A 7996-nucleotide genomic window follows, 5' to 3' on the forward strand; every position below is an offset into this window, starting at 1 on the left:
TAACCTGGCCCTAAATGACTTGTCCAAGGTCGTACAAACATCTGTGCCGAAGCCAGAACTTGAACCAGGCCTACTGGGTACCTGGTTTGAGCCATAACCACAAGCCCCTAAAGAGAAAAAAAGAAATAGAATTTCACCCAAGTTGCTCAAAAATACTGTAGAGCCCAATAAAGAACAATTTCTGTTATGTCAATTTAGTTTTATTCTAATTCTGTGCCCTATACAATTCCATGCAGTTGCTGACTTGGTTACACAAAAAAATACAGACAAAATCATCACAGTCTTACAGAGAGGTTACCATTTTCTAATACATTCCATATAACTTCTCCATAAGGGTGATACGGAGGCAGAACGGCCCAATACACAAGGCAAAGAGTAGGGGACCTGAACCTACTCTGAGCTCTTCCTCTACACAGCTGTGTGACCTTGAGAAGTCATTTCAGCTTTCTAAGCCTCTCTTACCTCATCTCTAAAATGGGGATAATGATCCTTGGGCTTACTTCACATAGGGCTTTGCAATCTATAAATGAAAAGCCCTATCCAAGGGGCAAAATATCATCATAAATAGAGGAAACCAAAGAAATCGGTCCGTGGTATTGTGCAGTGCTGTCCAGAGTGAAATACTCTTCCTTGGCTCCTACCAGGATCTCCTATCAGGTCTGTCCATGGGAAGACTCTCACCAGTTGCAGTGGGAGACAGATCAGCTCTTCTGTGCCCTGAAGTTTGATTTATAGTGTTCTTCTCATGCATATTGTTATTTGTCCTCAAATTATCTGTTGATTACCACTGGCTATTAAAACCAACCATCTGCTTAAAAAATGCAGATACAATATCCGAATCTCTTACCTCCTGCTGTAGCAAATTCCACGTGCCATTGCATAGCATGCAAGCATTTCCACATGTTCAGAATTCACCTGCCATTAATTCAACTGAATGGTCCCCTGGCGTTCGTAAATCCAGATGGGAGAATGGGGACCAGATTCTCTTGGTTTGCTCCCGTGTAGCTCGACGGGCTGCAGGGAAGTTACTTCTAATTGACTTCCGATTAAGAAGAGAGTCAGGCCCCCGCCTTGTCCTCCGTTCGTTTCACTTTACTGCGCTGTGGGGAATTTTTTTTTTCTTTCCTTTCAACATCTCAGGTAAAAAATGGCATTGCCCAACAGCATTGCTTCGCTGTTTGTAATGGGCTGCAATGTCAGCATAAGTCCTGGGCGAATCTAAACTAGAGAACAGGGGAAATCCTTCAGGAAAAGTGACATTTAAGACAGAACCCAAGGCACCCATACAACTTCTAATTGGGAATGCAGCTGTGTAACAGGAACAGTGCTTTCTCCTGCTTTCTAGCATGTGCACCATCCTTACTGTGGCATTCGCGCCTGTATACCAATAGCTCTAATACACCTACACGCCATATAGATGCGCACAGGTGCTACAGACAAATGCCATCCCTGGTCAGTTTTCCTGTTTCCACAGTAACCTGATGAGCTCTAAGGAACGGCAGTATAAAGAAAATCCAAGCAGAGATAAATCATAATATTAGGTTAGGGTGAAACGGGCCTGGAATACTGAACAACTGATAGAGCATAATACCATTTCGGAGGCTATTACTGAAGCTCAGGTCAGCGCTGCAGAGGAATACGATGTGGCATTTACGGAACAGATTTGCTAAGCAAGAGCGCAGATGGGAGAACGGGCGCTGAGTTCTCTAGACTAAGCCCTCTGCTAGACGAAACCCAGCTCTACTTTGTGTATCATATGACATATGCCATTCAGGAAGGGACATCAGGGAAAAGTGTATAAGTGAATAGGGAGTGACATCTGTTAGCCCGTAGAAGCCTAACTGTGGTAACAGGGGACATACGCATTCAAACATGCCAGCTTTTTATTATTAGCTTCCTAATTCTGCAGTGACACTCAAACGTATGTCAGTAAGCAAGCGTGACAAATGCAGGGGTCATCTTTGGTAACTGTTACTCTTACGTCTGGATCTTTCACTAGGGTTTTGCATCTGTTCCATAAACGGAAGTGGATACTTCACCCTGGGGATCCGTCTGTGCGCTTCAGGAAAGAGCGGAGGCCCTTTCCATTAGTCAAGTGTGAGTTCACACTTAAAGATCATTAAGAGACAGGCCAGACTAAGTGTCCTTAATGGCCCTGACCCATGCTCCAATAGAAACATGGAAGTGGGCAAGTCAGTCTGCAAGAACAAAACTGAGAGACACTGGGTGCATCTACACATCAGATTAATGTACATGAATAAACCCCGGAGCTTATTACTCTGGAGTTTTTTTTCCTCCTGGTTGCCCTGTTTGAATGTATGCCCAGGAGCAAAACAACTCTGAAGTATATTGCTCCAGAGTTTAATTTGTATGCACCTCGTGGTGCTCGGTCAGAGCAGCCCAGGCAGGCAGGGGACGTGGAGGTGGGGGTCGGCCTGCCAGCCCAAGACTGCTCCAACCAGACTCCACGTGCTGTGGAGTGGCTGGCTGGGGCACAGAGTGCTTCAACACAGGGGCTACCTGCTGGCTGAACTGAAGCACCCTGTGCCCCAACCAGCCAAGGCTGAGGAAGGATCCAATTAAAGCTGGAAGATTTATTTTGTAGAAAAAGAGACTCTCTCGTGGTGTTCAGATATACCCCGAACTCTGCCCAGATTGAAAAGTCTTCCAGACACAGGCTAGCTCCGGAGACTTGATTCTCTATCCCATCACTCCAATCTTATGGCACTGAAACTGGATTGAGAGCATTGTTCTCGATCTGAGTTATACCAGATTAAGGTCAGTGTAAGACAGCAAAGAAGTAAGCCCATCATTTTTAAGGCTATATGTTCCTATCCCCCTATCCCCATGCACTGAGAATAACAACTTTAACCTATGTGTCAAGTCCATGGTGGATAGAAATATGTTAAATATTGTGAAACAATTAGATGCTCCAGTCATGGGAGCCATGGAAAGATCTAAATAGGTTCCATTTTAGTAAGGGGATATCTGTTATTCATTCCCTCTAAGACTGCACCATCCCCTGGCTGCACCATCCCCTGACTACAGGAACCACCCCTGGGGACAGACAGGCTGTGGGGAAAACCAGGGTCCATCTGTGCAACCGGCAGCTTGCTGGGAACTGTCCTCCACTCCTGCCCATCGCAGCAATAGTGGGCTGCGTGTGCAGAGCCAGAAGTCCCCTATGCAGCAAGGAGGGCATGCAGAGGGCTGCCTCTCACCCCTGGCTAATGCAGCAGCAGGAGATTGCCTGTGGAGAGCCAGGGGCCTTCTGTAAGGCAGGCAGCTTGCCAGGGGCTGCCCCCTTCCTTGCCCTGGCATAGCACCAGACACAAAGGGGGCTGGGAAATGGCCCAACTCTGCCTTCCACCAGTTGCATGGCATGAGCCAGCCCCACTGCGTTAGCATCCCCTGCATGAAGAGCCAGCCCTGAGGCATCCGCTCCAGGCAGAGAGCACCAGCGACAGCTCCTGGAAGAGACTAGTTGTTTTCCCATCAAAGGTTCACAAGTCTCCTAGTCCCAGGGTGGCCAACCTGTGTCAGAGAGCAGCCTCTGTGCGTAGATAGGGGAGGGAGCAGGCAGCACAGCTGCAGATAGAGCAGCAGGCAGAGCAGGAGATCAGACAGGAAGCACAGAGCAGGGGGCAGAAAGCAGAGCCGCAGATCGGGCAGAGGAAGGGGCTGGAAGAGCACATGGTAAGGGTGTGGGGCTGCTTTGCCTGCCGCAAAGGTTGGCCCTGACTGTCCTAGTCCTTGCCAGCTCCATTCTTTCATGAATTGCACCTGCTGCACAGTTAGCGGCGAGTTCTCAGCCTCAATCTCCTTTAGCTCTCAAGATTTTGAAAATATTTGCTCTGTTTTAGTGCACTGCAATCCCACTGCTTTCGGTGCTATATGGTCAGCCATATATGTTGAGGCAGGAGTGATTTATTTTTTTTACTGATGGAAGGGGCAAGCACTCAAATAGCATCTCTGCCCAGGGCACCCACATTGCTAGTTACACCCCCGCTGAGCACACCCTGCCCGCTCACTGTTGCTGCCACCCACCAATGCTGGAAACGTTGTGCAGAGCCTGCCAGACCTGCTCTGAAGATCTCTCTCCTTGGCATGCTTGAGCATCACCACAGGGCACACCTTCCGGGCCACATTTCCAGAGCTGGCACACGTGGGCAGAAACAGACTGCAGGGCAGGCTTGGGACCAAACAACCCCACTGTGCCAGGGACAAAATGAAAACTTACCCTGAAGAACTTCATCTCATGCTAACTGCTGTGCTGAATAAAGAACTACGGCAAAACCTGTATTTTCCACTCAGAGGGTGCATCTACACGAGGCCTAATAACACGGTGCAGCAGTGTGTCAAGGCAAAAACCATGCTAATGGCTTACTGCACTGTGTTGTTAGGCTAATGCGCAGTAAGCATCACAAAATAACTGCACCAGCACTAATGAACAGTAACTTTAGGTACTGCACATTTAGTTAGTCTTTTATTAAGGAAGTGGTAAATTAAATGCGCAGTATCTAGGGCGCATTAATGAGCATGTAGACGTGCCCGCTGGGTGGAAAGCTGGGCAAACAAACTTCATTTGCCCGTGAAAACTGAACTCACTGTATTATTAGCTGTACTTTCACACATCTCGCCTTGTCTGCTCAAGTAGCCAGGTGAAGAAGGACCTTTTGAATAGAAGGATACAGTCCAATAGACTGTGTGATGTTTAGTACCATTGCTAAATTAATGATGGTGCTTCTTCAGTTTGCAGCAGAGATCAGTGGGGGCTGCTGTAAGAAGCACATCCGTTTTGCAGTAAAAGAGTCGAATGGGCTTTCATCATTTCAATCAATCCCAGGATGCTTTTTATGATGGAAAAGGACATCCATTCCTTCTTTGACCTTATTAAAGGCAAGGAGGTTATTGTGTAAAGAGGATAATTAATTTTGGAGCTTTAAAAAATAATCACCGGAGAAGTGCCCAAAGAGCACAATTAACAAACATTAAACTAATCAAATATCGGCCTTAAATTTTTTCCTTATCTATTCCCTTCCAATTTCAACATTTGGAACAATAATGAGGTTTAACAATCAATGGGTTCCTAATGAGAGCAGCTTGCAGTACAGCCACAATAATCATCTTTTGAAAAATCAATACAGAAGGAAATGTGAAAACAATTTGATATGAGGTGTGACTTCCTCTGTTTCCATATATACTCATATTCCAACCCCCCACTGCCCCCATCTTTTTCCCTGCCACAGAGACAGGAAGGATAGCTACTTGTTGGAAAATAATCACGTAATTAAGATGTATGAGATGTGCCTGCCCGTGACACGTGAAATAAAAATATAATGAAAGAAACAACACAAGCATGTATAAAGGGCCTTCTCAACCTAAGCAATAGCACTTGCTGCCATGAACAATATATCTAATCATATCTAATCATAAAAAAATAGACCATAATAACCATGCGGCATAAAATGATATTCACCCCAGTACCAACAAGGCATGGTGGAACAGACAAAAATAATTGTGTTACAAAATGCCTAGAACAAACAGAGAAAACAAAGACAACGGAGCGCCTGATTTTGCTGCGTTGTCTGCAGAGATAAACATGACACTAGGGCATTCCCGTCTTATTTCCGCTTTCAGCAAATCCAGTTATGTTGCTACTGATTTCAAAATGATTATTGCACCCGGGTGCTAGGATGTGGCTGGTTCACTCTTCCAACCTCGTGATACCCCAAGTCTCGAATGGCCTGTTGGCAGCTGAGTAAAACAGAGGAGCCATGAATCCATTAGAGTTGATGCCAGCGACCAGCTCAGCAATTGGACAGGTCTGAAACTATGGGAAAGATGGGGGCATAAATTTGACTGACCTTTGCACACCTGTTGCGATACACAAGGACTCCTCAGCCTGGAAGCTTACCCTTGTCTTTAAAACAATATCAGTGGACTAAACACTCATAATCCGAGGCCCATTTTGAGCCTAGGCCACTCAAAAGTACTATAGCCAGTGATAGACAAGGGAGTTATGTGCCCAGTCTTTGGTTCTCAGCCTGATAAGCAGATTCCTATTCAGAACTGGGTTGATCAGGGATAGCTCTTTGGTAGCCACGCTCACACTCACATGTCAGGGGCCAAAGTAAAACACTGTAGGTGCATCTACACATGAGCTTTAACGCACAGTAGCCTATTTCACTGCGCATTAAAGCATCACGTAAAAACAATGCAAATACAATCCTGAGCAGTAAAATAGGCTACCGCACATTAAGCAACACTTAAAAAGCATGCACTTTCGCTACTGCCCATTAGGACAGCACAATAACGCACATGTAGATGCACCCTGTAACTACTCTGCCACCACCCCCTCCACGTGTCTGTAATAAGGCTGAGCGCAACTAAAGTAAGAGGGCAGGAGTAAAGCCGGCAGAAATAACCCCTTGACAACATAGCTCCTTTTTCAACGTGACAGAAAGTCAGGGACTGCTCTCATAGCTGCACTGTGTGCAAATGTCCACATTTTAAATGGAACCTCTGGATAGAAAGAAATGTTTCTGTGCTACTAACAGCATAAATAATGCAGATTTCAGCACAGCCTCCCAAACAGCCCAGATGCAGCCCCGTTAGCATTGCCAGACTGAATATAACTGGGAGGGAGCATCATTTTAATAGAGAGATTAATCAAGGATTTTCATGTGGCTGGAATATCGGGTAATGGTGGTAGGGGAGGATTAGACCGTGTCTGTGGCTTGGACAAGTAAGATAGGAAGAGAAACATCCATTCTGTCAAGCTGCCTGCCCTCCTGCCTTAGCACTCATACCCTGTGTTAGCATCAAGATGTCTTGGGCTTTAAATGAAATGTCAAATATAATTTGGCTCTGGATACACAAGATATATGATTGCCCTTGGAGAAACTTGATAACTCAGCGCACTTTGTGTCAAATGTGTATCTACCTGATAGCTCACTCCATAAAAGCACTACCTTGCTCTCCCTTGACTGTATCAAAATTGTTGGACTCCAAATGGGCTGCTTGCAATTTGCACAAATGGGCCCATTTTAGGGGGGGATACATCAGAAAAAGGAAAACTGCTTATTGAAAGTTGACTCTCAAATGTCATCACTGCAGATTTCATTAGTATGCAGTGGCTAGATGTTGGTTATCACATCGGCACTGGACGGCTCAGCCCAGAGTGAGGCATTATGTTAAGTTATACATTTGGTTTCCTTCTGGGACTTAGTGATGAGATTTACATTTGGAAATCAGCTGTATTCCCCAGATGTTTTAGGCACTCAGAGGTGACTGGAATAAGCACGGTGGAAAACAGCTAAATAGATATATATGTAAGCTAGCTAGGTATTTACAACTCCACTCATTATGGTATCCAGACCCACACAGACATTACTGGAAATATTTTTATCATTGCAGGAAGGGAATAACATTCAAAGACGGAGAACGCAGGCAGAGAGATTTCTGGCATGCTGATGCCTAATGGGGTCCTTGGTATCTTGGTGGATGAAGGACCCACCTTCCCTTTACAGCGCACAAGTAAGTATCTTATAATAAAATTGCTTTGGCCATCTCAATTTACGCTATCATTGAACCTGAAGATGTGCTATGAAGATGGATGCTCATTTAAGAAACAAATAGTAGTGCCCCAATGTTTTGCCAAGTTCTAGTACTGAGCCTGAATTACCTATAGTGCAAGATATTGTGTTAATTTAAGATGATTTTGTTTCTGCATTACTGGACTATCAAGCAGTGTGAGAAACTTCATGGGATCTGACCCAGCTTGGTAAAACCAGTGCTGATCTTTCACTGTCTTTACTCTGAGTGCATCAGTGTTGTACCTGCAACTGGTATGGCAGTATTTCACACTGGTCAGCACGTCCTACATGCCTGAACCTGTTGCCTGACTTACGGAGAATGTGAATCTGTTACAGCCCCGACACAAAACTGGGTCTGCAGCAATGGTTCATACTTCTAACACAGGGATGTCAAAGAG

The sequence above is a fragment of the Alligator sinensis genome, unplaced genomic scaffold (genome assembly GCF_000455745.1).
Source record: "Alligator sinensis unplaced genomic scaffold, ASM45574v1 scaffold1018_1, whole genome shotgun sequence".
Taxonomy (NCBI): Eukaryota; Metazoa; Chordata; order Crocodylia; family Alligatoridae; genus Alligator; species Alligator sinensis.